Source organism: Triticum aestivum, chromosome 2A, assembly GCF_018294505.1.
Source record: "Triticum aestivum cultivar Chinese Spring chromosome 2A, IWGSC CS RefSeq v2.1, whole genome shotgun sequence".
NCBI lineage: Eukaryota > Viridiplantae > Streptophyta > Magnoliopsida > Poales > Poaceae > Triticum > Triticum aestivum.
In genome coordinates this window covers 725,435,293-725,445,908 of record NC_057797.1, presented here as the reverse complement: position 1 = coordinate 725,445,908, position 10,616 = coordinate 725,435,293, and the positions used below count along the sequence as shown (strand labels likewise).

General features: G+C 47.3%; 1 long non-coding RNA gene and 1 pseudogene across 1 annotated transcript; both read left to right on the top strand.

Annotated features, from left to right (window-relative positions):
* The first annotated feature begins 1,404 nt into the window (after positions 1-1,404).
* Positions 1,405-6,123, top strand: LOC123190594 (putative serine/threonine-protein kinase receptor; annotated as a pseudogene).
* Positions 6,124-8,128: 2,005 nt separating this feature from the next.
* LOC123186232 (uncharacterized) lies at positions 8,129-10,615 on the top strand. The gene is made up of 3 exons (XR_006493579.1): positions 8,129-10,058; positions 10,163-10,217; positions 10,302-10,615. It is a non-coding gene; the product is annotated as an uncharacterized lncRNA (long non-coding RNA).
* The last annotated feature ends 1 nt before the right edge of the window (position 10,616 follows it).

The following is a 10,616-nucleotide window of genomic DNA, read 5'->3' as shown; positions in this document are numbered from 1 at the left end:
GGCCCGACGTTTTCTGCCTCCGCATTCTCTCTCTCTCTCTCCAAATCGTGGAGGTGGGCACGCGCCGCCGGAGCAAGAAAGGGGTGAGGCACCAGCGGCAAAGGCTGCGACGGGGCCAGGTGTCGCCGCCGGCGCCCGTGCCAGTGACCGTGACCGTGAAAGAGACGAGGGGCGCTGTCGACCGCGACCACGCCGGGAGAAGCTGCCGCGGAGACATCCGGAGCTTCTCGGAGAGTAGCCGGCCGAGGACCCAGTCCCGCTAGCGATTGAGCGGGCTGCCGGCAGAGGCGGCGAGCGACGGACCGCCGGAACGCCCACCTCGATGAACACGGAGGAGATGGGTTGGATCTTGCCGGATAAACTGGAGAGCCGTGCCCTCCAACGAGGACATCGCCATGGCCTGGAGCAGCTGGACGGTGCAGTTCCTATCGAGGCAGAGCATGATGACCGGGCTGTGGCAACGCGATAGATCGCGCATGGCGAGGTGGTGAGGTTGCCGAGCACCAGGAGCGCCCACGGCGACCGGGGACAGATTGATGGCCGGCGGCCCGGCGGTTGAGGCAGAGGAGTGAGACGATGACCAGGAGGGGGATGAGCAGCAGGTAGAGCGGTAACTTGGTCGCACGGGCCCTGGCTTTGTCAATGGCGTTGGAGGTTGGACGTGATGATGCTTGTGTGCTTGAATACGGTGGCATTACAACCTGGGAGCCAAGCGCATGTTACAACCGGAAATTATTTACACCAGGAATTTGTTGGAGGTGGGTAATATACAGGTGTAAAATGTTACCGGGGTAGCAAAAATACAGCATTCCAATCGGGGCCTAAGCAACCTCGATCGACAGTGTGCACGGAGACGAGTATCAGAGTCGAGCCTGGACGTGGATTCATCCGCATCAGCCGGTAGGGCCGTGCACAAGGTCGCCCATGGACATCCTTCGCTCGGCCCAGGACGCACTGATGACCCTCGAGTGGTGACGGCGGCTGCTGCGCAAAACCGCTCATCAGAGGCACCAGAACGTTGGTCGGGCTGCTGGGCATGATCTCGGTGTCGAAGAAGGGCACGCCGTAGACCTGCTGTGCGTCCCTTGACACCACCGTCCGAAAATATAACACGCGCATGACATGTGTTTGATAAAATGCCAAGAAAAACCATGCCACGTCATCAACAAAACCACACAAAGCGGTATGAGGGACTAAACATATCCGGTTTGAGAAGTTGAGGGACTAGGTTTGCTGGTTTCGGACTTGAAGAACCATTTCTATACTTCGGAGAAAATTAAGGGATGAAATATACTTATCCCTATTATATGTAACTAAATGTTGTTGTCTCTGATCGATGGAGGACCAGAATTCAAACCTCAGTAGGTAAGCTGGTCAGCACTTTGTAGAACAGTGCTGGAGGATGCACCACCTATAAGGCTCTAACCATTCTTCTTCACCAGGAGCAAGAAGGGTCGCTGACTATGGTGTTAATCTCCAGCCTTCTTCTATGCTCGTTCTTGGCCCTTTCTCCCATAGCCTTTGCTGCTGATGTTACTGACACGCTCGGCAAGGGCCAGAATGTCACTGATGGCGAGACACTCGTCTCAGCCGATGGGTCATTCACCCTGGGCATCTTCTCCCCTGGGGTGGCTGCCGAGAGATATCTTGGTATATGGTTCACCATGTCCGAGGATGTCGTCAGTTGGGTAACCAACTCTGACCGTCCTCTCACTGACGCTTTCGGGGTGTTGGTGATCAGTGGCACCGGAAGCCTTCTCCTGCTGGATAGCTCCGGTCAAGTCGTGTGGTCTTCAAACACGACGGGCACCGGCTTCATGACAGCGCAATTGCTCAATTCGGGCAATCTGGTCTTGAGCGACGGAAGCGGAGGCGCCGCCATGTGGCAGTCGTTCGACCACCTGTCGAACACGCAGCTTCCCGGCATGAAGATTGGCAAGAACCTGTGGACCGGTGCAGAGTGGCGACTTACGTCGTGGCATTCGCCGAACGACCCTTCCCCAGGTAACTTCCACTACACGACCAATTTGGAAGGCGTGCCGCAAAACGTTCTCTTGGATGGTGATAAAGTGATATATCGCACCGGACCATGGAATGGCCTATGGTTCAGCGGTGTCACGGAGATGGCCACATATTCTGACTTTTTCGCCTACCAGTTGACAAATACCCCAAGCGAGGTAACCACTAACCTACGGTTATGTCGCCAAGCCTGGAGCACCCTTGTCACATCTACTGCTCACCCACGACGGAGTATTCCGGCGCCTAGTGTGGGAGCCGAGCAGCCGGGCATGGAAGGTCTTCTTCCAAGGGCCGAGGGACATCTGCGACGACTACGGGAAGTGTGGGGCATTTGGTATGTGCAATGCCAATGCGCCGTCGACATCATTCTGCAACTGCATCAAGGGGTTCAGCCCGACATCTCCGGTGCAGTGGAAGATGAGGGACACCTCCAACGGATGCCACCGAAACGTCGTGTTGGACTGTGGCAATGGAGCTTCCACCACAGATGGTTTCGTGGTGATGCACGGAGTGAAGCTTCCTGATACACGCAATGCGTCAGTGGATGCAAGCATCACGTTGGAAGAATGTAGGGCGAAGTGCCTGGTAAACTGTTCATGCCTAGGCTATGCAGCATTGGATATCCGGGGAGGAGGCGTTGGAACTGGGTGCATCATCTGGAAAGATGACCTCATGGATCTGCGGTATGTAGATGGAGGACAAACCCTCTATCTAAGATCTGCCAAGTCTGAATTAGGTGCGTCCAGTTCTCCTTAAAGACTTGGTGTGAGCCCACTTTTACTTTCATAGGCCCATGAAATTTACGGTGACTTCTTTACTCAAGCCTGGATGTTTATTAAAACCAGACAGTAAGATAGTGCACAATCTGGGTATCTTTTAAATTCATTTTAAACTTCATGACTAGTGATAATCTCCATCTGCAGAATTAAGATTGATGATGGTAGAGTAATTATATTTTTGTGGTAGTCTGTTGGCAATCTAGATGGTAATCTTCCTTTTGTAGTTGCATCTGTCAAATTTCTTGAATTTAATGATAAACTAAGTTAGCAATACCACGAGTCCACGACTAGCAAGATAAAGAGAATCTAAACTTATTCTACAGAGGGAATACAAGTGGGTGCTCTCCGTTGCTTATGTCTATTGATAAACCGATACCATGCACGATCATGCTTTGCTATGCTGCTGTTTTGCCATCTGCTGAACTTGCCCTAACCGTGCATCTGAAATATGTTTTAAAACTGTAACAGCTGAGGTGCGGTACCGAGCATTTCCAACTGGGCTTATTATTGGTGCATCGATAGCCTCCCTTGCCGTGGTTCTCTTTTCTCTTTGGTTGTTCGCTGTTGTGAGGAGACGACGACGGGAATCAAGAATATCAGGTAACAACATGACCATGCACACTGATTGCTTTCACATCCCTTTCTTGCAATGATAAGGAGAATGCTGTAAACATTCTGATAAGCCTGATTGTTTTTCCAGTAGACAATGCCCAGGGAGGTGCAAATGGTGCTGGTGCTGATATTCGCTCCAATCCTGCTTCGACTGTCCAGTCCGTCTGTGCAGTTGGTCTTCCTACTATAACGGAGGCTACAGGAAATTTCTCTGAAGAAAATATCATCGGTGAGGGCGAATATAGTGTCGTCTATAAGGTATTATTTATTTCTTGTACATATCAACTGACATTTGTCACAGATTGACTACACAGTACACAGAGTAATGAAATCAGACTTCCTAACCACACCCTATAGTAGTTGATTGTACAAGACATATATCTACTGAATCTACATCGTAACATGGTACTGTATTATCACCAGGGGCAGCTACACGATGATACAATAGTTGCTGTGAAGAGGCTGAAACACTATCGTCTTACTAATAAAGGCAGGGAACATTTCTCAAGGGAAGTGGAAATGATGTCAAAGCTCATGCATGCCAATCTTGCTAAGCTCCTCTGGTATTGCCAGGAAGGAGACGAGTGGATATTAGTCTATGAGTGGATGGAGCGCCAGAGTTTGAATCTCTACATTTTTGGTACTACTAGTTCCAATGCATGACATGTTAATCTATCATTATGTACAGATGTAACCCACAACTATTCCGATCTGTTTTTGGCCTCACACACCTATTTGGAAATGCAGGGGAAGAAAACGGATTCCGTTCCTCACTGAATTGGTCGCAAAGACTGGGAGTAATTCATGGGATTGCCGTAGGCGTTAAATTTCTTCACGCAGAAGGATTCATTCACAGGGATCTAAAACCTGGCAATATACTTGTCAGTGACACGTGGCATCCCAAGATAGCGGACTTTGCCACCACGAAGCTGTTTATCGATGAGCAGACAAATCCGACACTAGTACTGACGCCGTATGATTGAAATATCCAACTCTTATAGTGTTACATATTCAAGTTAGACTACTTGGACATGAAGAATGTATGATTGTTCCTTTTCCCTGTTTCTCCATGTCCAAGAGACCTGAATTAACCCCATGTTTTGTGTTAAATGAAGGGGACATGTCGCTCCGGAGTATTCATCGGAAGGGGCCCTGACGTACAAGTGTGATGTATATAGTTTTGAAGTCCTGTTGTTGGAGATAGTCAGTGGAAAAAGGAGAACAAGCATTCAAACTTTCCTTCTTCATGTAAGTCTGCTCATGACAAAACATACTCCTCCCTTATGCATCCTCTTAATTTCTTCCCACTGAAATGGTGGCACTAAGTATGACGTAATCTTTGTTCAGCGTGCTACACAATATCCCAACACAAGTTAACCATCCACACATAGCCCTATCGAAAGACGAGTGCTATTCTGTATAACTGAGTTCTTTTTCTTTTTCTTTTTGCGGGCCTGGGAATTGTGGAATCAACAAAAGATCAGGGAGCTTCTTGATCCGCAAGTGGGTGAACCTAGAGGTGAGGTCTTATCAGGGCTAGCCAGATGCATCCAGATTGGCCTTCTCTACGTGCAGCATTTTCCTGAGCACAGGCCTTCAATGTCTGAAGTTGTGACAATGCTAACCGACACCGGCTCACGGCTCCCTACGCCATGGAAACCCACACCAAACAGCGGAGCAGTACCCGGCACACAACCCGGACAGAGCAGGACCTTCTTGCAGTGGCTATTCCACTCGTGTGGTCGTGACTTCGCGAGCCCGCGCATGGTAGCTATGGTGTACTGCTTCGGTCTATCAGGGCGAGGCAGTGGCAGTGAAAGCGAAATAAGCCTAAAGTTGAGTGAATTGCAAGAAACCACCATATTTGGGGCTTATCTTGTAGAAAACAACATAGTCGCTAATCATTTGCAAAAGCCACCGCGGATTCAATAACAGTTTTGCAGATTGCACTGAACATGTAATTCCGCGCGGTTGAGGGCGTTTCCGACATGTGGGGCCCAATATGCGTGACGTGGCGTAACGGACGCGCTGACGGCGCCGTTTGAGCATACATCTTGTCGAGCCGGACCGACCAACCGACGGCGCCCGACCAGACCAGATCTGCTCCGTCCTCTCCCTCCAGCTCCAATCCATGGCGACGACGAAACCTAGCGGCGTGGACGGCGGCGGGGGAGTTGCTGCCGGTGGGGATGCTCCGGGCGGCGGTACTGGAGATCCGCCGGAGTTCTGCGGGAGCTCCAATCCGTCGAGCGCGCTGCCTCTTCCCCAACCGCCGTCGCCGCCGAAGTCGTTGGAATACGCGGCGGCTACTGCGTTCGCCCAGGCGGTTAAGGGCAATCCGACGGGCAGCCACCATTTTGCCTCCTCCTTCGGCGGTGTGGAGTAAGTCATCCTCGTCCTCCTTTGTCATTTCCCCGATTGGTATTCTAGGGTTAGGGTTGTAGTGTTAGGGTTCTATGGTTGGTGTTCTTGGGTAGTTGTAGTACGGCTAAGGTTGTAGTGTTAGGGTTCTAGCATTAGGGTTAGTGTTAGCTGTTAACTGAATTTTCAGTAAACTGTTAACTGTGTACTGAATTTATTGAACACTGTATATTGTTAACTGAATTTTTTGAAGACTGTTAAGTGGATTTTAACACTGTTAACTGAATTTCTGTTGCCAACAATTTTAACTCTATTAACTGAATATTGTGAACACTATTAACTGTTAACTGAATTTATTGATAATTGTATGTTGTTAACTGATTTTGTTTACACTGTTAACTGGATTTTAACACTCTAAACTGAATTTCTGTTGCCACCAATGAGACCTCTTAACAATAATTGTGAACAGTGTTAAATGCATTTTATCTGAATTTGTAGCTTGGATGATGAAGAATGGGAAGTGAGGTTCCATTTCCTAGACAGAGATAACTTGGAAAGAACAATCTGTTTATCAGACATAACCTTCTGGAATCTCATTGCCCTAATAGAGGTAGAAGGCTATAGTTCAAGGGATTTTATGTATTATGTTAGAGATCCAGGAGTTGGTGTGTCAGGAATGGAAGAATTAACTGATGATGACAAGGTGGAAGAAATGTTGGATGACATAGCTAGTAAAGGAAAGAATGTTGTTAACATTACAGTTATGAGAAGTGATGCACCTAGACCAGTTGATTTGAACATTGGTCATGCTTATGAAGAGCAGGTTCCTTTGTCAGAAATAGGTGTACCAGTTGTCTATGAGGTAGACAATTCAGGAGTTCTTTTCCCCAGTCCAGTGAAACCCCAACCACAGCCAGTCTAAGTAATGAACACACAGGAGATCTCTTGTTTGTTGAAGCAAAAGGGCCCAAGTGAACCTGAGTTTGCTTTGGACAATGGTAATGAGAGGCATGAGTATTTCATGGAGACAAACCAAGAGCAAGAGCACATTGAGCAGATGATGGAGCAGAAAAGAAATGAAGAAATTCAGAGGTACAGGAGTAATATGATACAAAGAGAGAAGTACAAGGCAGCAAAAAGAAAACTCCCACAGCTGCTTGCTGAGGAGTTCACTGATAGTGAAAGTGAGGATGAAGATCTTGAAGATGAGGACATATTGGCTAGGTTGGAGGCAATGAAGAGGCATAGGGATGATCCACTACATCACTTTGAAGGAGACACTGATGTAGAAGAGCTATATGGACCAGACGATGAGGAGGAGAATGAAGAAAGAGATGAAGAGGAAGAACAAGAGGAGCCACTAGATGAGGGCTTGAGAGGAGGAAGCAGTGTAGGAGGAAGCAGTTTAGGAGGTAGCAGCAGCACAGGAGGAAGTAAGAGGAGGGGGAAGGGGCCAACAACAAGATCCCATGCAAGTTTGGATCAAATCATAGAGCAAGACTGGGCACCTTCATCTGATGAGGAGAGCAACCCAGGTGACTTAAGTCAGGAAGAGAATGATTGTGCTCAGCTTCCACCATTTAAGCTACCAAATGTAGGAAGAGCAGGGCCAGAAAGAATAAAGTTAGGGTTTGGTATGATGAGGAGAGGGAAAACCCACAAGAACAATTTGTCAAGCAAATTTGTTTCCTAGATGTCCAGCAGTTCAGGAGGGCACTCCTAACATTTCACATCTCACAAAACAGGAACTACTCATTTCATAGGAATTGCTCAGATGGAGTTATTGTAGTTTGCAGTACACATGACTGTCCTTTTTTCATTGCTGCTTCCAAAATTGCACATGAGAAGACATTTTGCATGAAGAAAATGAACTTGTACCACAACTGTCCTGCTGTTGGAGAGAGCATCAAAGTCACTGTAAGATGGTTGGCACATGAGTGTGAGCAACAGTTAAGGTCTGGCATAAACACACCAGTCCAGGCAATAATTGACAATTTGAAGAAAAAACATGGAATTGAAGTGTCCATTCACATGGCCTACAGGGCAAGGAAAGCAGCTAAGGAAGTTGTCCAAGGAGATCAGAGGGCACAATACACTAGGATAAGGGATTACCTCCAAGCTGTGCTGGATACCAATCCTGAAAGTAGATGCATTGTGACAACAAAGCATTTAAAGCTTCATCCTAGCAAAAACCCTAGATTTCATGGCTTGTTCATGTGCCTCAATGCTTGCAAAGAGGGCTTTCTAAATGGTTGCAAACCCTTCATAGGTACTTGCATAATTATTTTCCCAACATATTTGCCATTGCTTTTGTTTATGTTTGGTGCTAATGTGTTATGTTTGGTTGTAGGTGTTGATGGTTGCTTTGTTAAGTTGACAACAGGGCAACAAATATTGGCTGCAACTGGAAGAGATGATAATAACAACATCTTTCCCATTGCATTTGCTATTGTTGACAAGGAGGACACTGCCAGCTGGTCTAACCCAGCTCAAGTATGCTCTTGGTGGTGAGTCAGGGAAGTATGTCAAGTACACTATCATATTTGATAGACAAAAGGTACCTCATACATCATAATTCTTATTTTTACTGAAGTTTTACCATGCTTAGTACTGTCAAATAGCATGTTGTTATACTATATTTTGAACACTAGTTATTTAAACAGGGCCTTCTTAAAGCCATAAACAATGTCTTCCCAAATTGCCCTCAAAGATACTGCCTTAGACATATTTATCAGAACTTTCAAACAGCTGGCTTTAGAGGTGAAGAGTTAAAGAAGTATATGGATCAGGCTAGTTATTCATATCTGAGCATGGTTTTGAACAAGCAATGGAAGGCATGAAAAGAGTGTGAGGCAGCTTGGAAATGGCTTAGAAAGATACCCAAGCATACATGGGCTAGACATGCCATGGACAAGAATTGTAAAACTGATTTGGTTGTTAATAATATTAGTGAAGTGTTCAACAAAATGATACTTGATGTGAGAGGGAAACCAATTAAAACCATGGTTGATGGCATCAGAACAAAATTGCTAGTTAAGTTCAATGCCAATAGGACCAAGACTGAGACAGCCAAGTGGCAGATATGCCCAACATATGCTGAGAAGTTAGAAGAAGCAAAACACCATGCTAGATATTGTCAGTCAATCAAAGCAGGACCTGATCTATACCAGGTTAGCAGTGGAGAAAGCACATATGCAGTAAATCTGCAAGTGCACACATGTGAGTGTAGCAAATGGGACATGACTGGTGTTCCATGCAAGCATGGTGTTTCTGCAATTAACAAGGCAAAACTTCATCCAGAAGATTTTGTTAGTGATTTCTTCAAGAAACCAATGTACCAAGCAGCCTACAATCCAATTGTGTATCCTGTGCCTGGGCCTGATCTATGGCCAAATACTGGGACCGCTGACATAAAGCCACCAGTTTTCAGAGACAAGCCAGGAAAGAAGCAGACTAAGAAGAGAAAGAATCAGTTTGAGAAGCCAGCTCCCAAAGATACTTGAAGGATGGCAACAATAACCTGCAGCAATTGCAACTTGACAAGGCATAGGTACACTAGCTGCCACAAAAATCTGAAGCCAGCCCTAGCAATGAGAAGGAACCAACACCAGGTTAAATCTTGTTTATATATGTTGTCACTGCAGGTTAAATCTTGTGTATATCTCTACTATTAAAGCAGAATCGAACGACGATCTGCTCACCTCCCCTCGTACGATAGTAACAGAAAGAAAAAATCTGCCAAAAACCTCACGCACCAAATCGACGCAAAATCAGGGAAAAACCCACTTCCTCCACCTTCTCCCCGACCCAATCTCCATCTCTCTCCCAGTCCCTAACTACCCACCCAGCGGCTGCCCCTCTCTCCGCCGAGAAAAATCGCCGGATCCCCGCCCCAAGCCCCCAAAACTCCTGCCACGGTTGGGGTCTCCGGTGTAGGAGGATCCACAGCCCGCGGTGGGTCTTCTCCCCTGCACCCCGAGCTCCGATGGCCTCAATCTGGGAGCCGAGTGGAGGCGCGGTGGTGCCAAGCATGGCGATTCTGATCCTGATAGCGTCCTGGCCACGGTCGCCGACGGCACGCCCTCACAAGAGTCCCGCACGGGAGCCATAGGAGAGGGTGGCACACTGGCTGCACCGATGAGTTCGCAGCCATCATGCACGTCGACATTAGCTGCGGCACGTACGAGCCCTGCATCATCGGCGAGATCGGCCTAGGTTACTACACCGGCGACCTCTGTGGTACATGCGATGATGCCAGCAAATCCACAAGATTAGATGCGTGCACTTGTAAGGCTGTTCGTAACTCCCATCTTCTGCTTTCGCTCTATTTCTACCGCGATCTGCACATTGTACATCGTTGACTGGTGCACCGCTCTGTATCTCGGTTGCAGGCTGGTGATTATAGCCATCTTGGACGCCTTCTTCGTGGACCCCGGCTTGCTCAAGGTGATGATTGCTTGTCCGACTTACTCTATCTGTGGCATAGGATGCACACTAAGTGTTTGCTCATTTGTTTGTGTTACCTTGTAGGTTCCCTGCCTGTCGAATTTTTTTCTCTGCCGAGAAGTGCATATTGTTGATTGGTCCGGCTTACAAAGAGGAGTACCAGCTTCCCGAGTCTCTTACAGAGGCACTCTAAGTCTCTCGTACTAGCATTTGTTGCTCTGTTAAGTTCGTTAGCTTGAGAATGCACTGTGCATATATAAATACTTGTCTCTGTAACTATAGCTCCATCTATCAGGTGATTCTTTGACTTGAGTTAACACCTGCTGTTTTTCTGAATGTTATCTGAATCTAGGAAATTACCTGATTGTTCAATTCATGTATATGATTTTTGGTTATCAG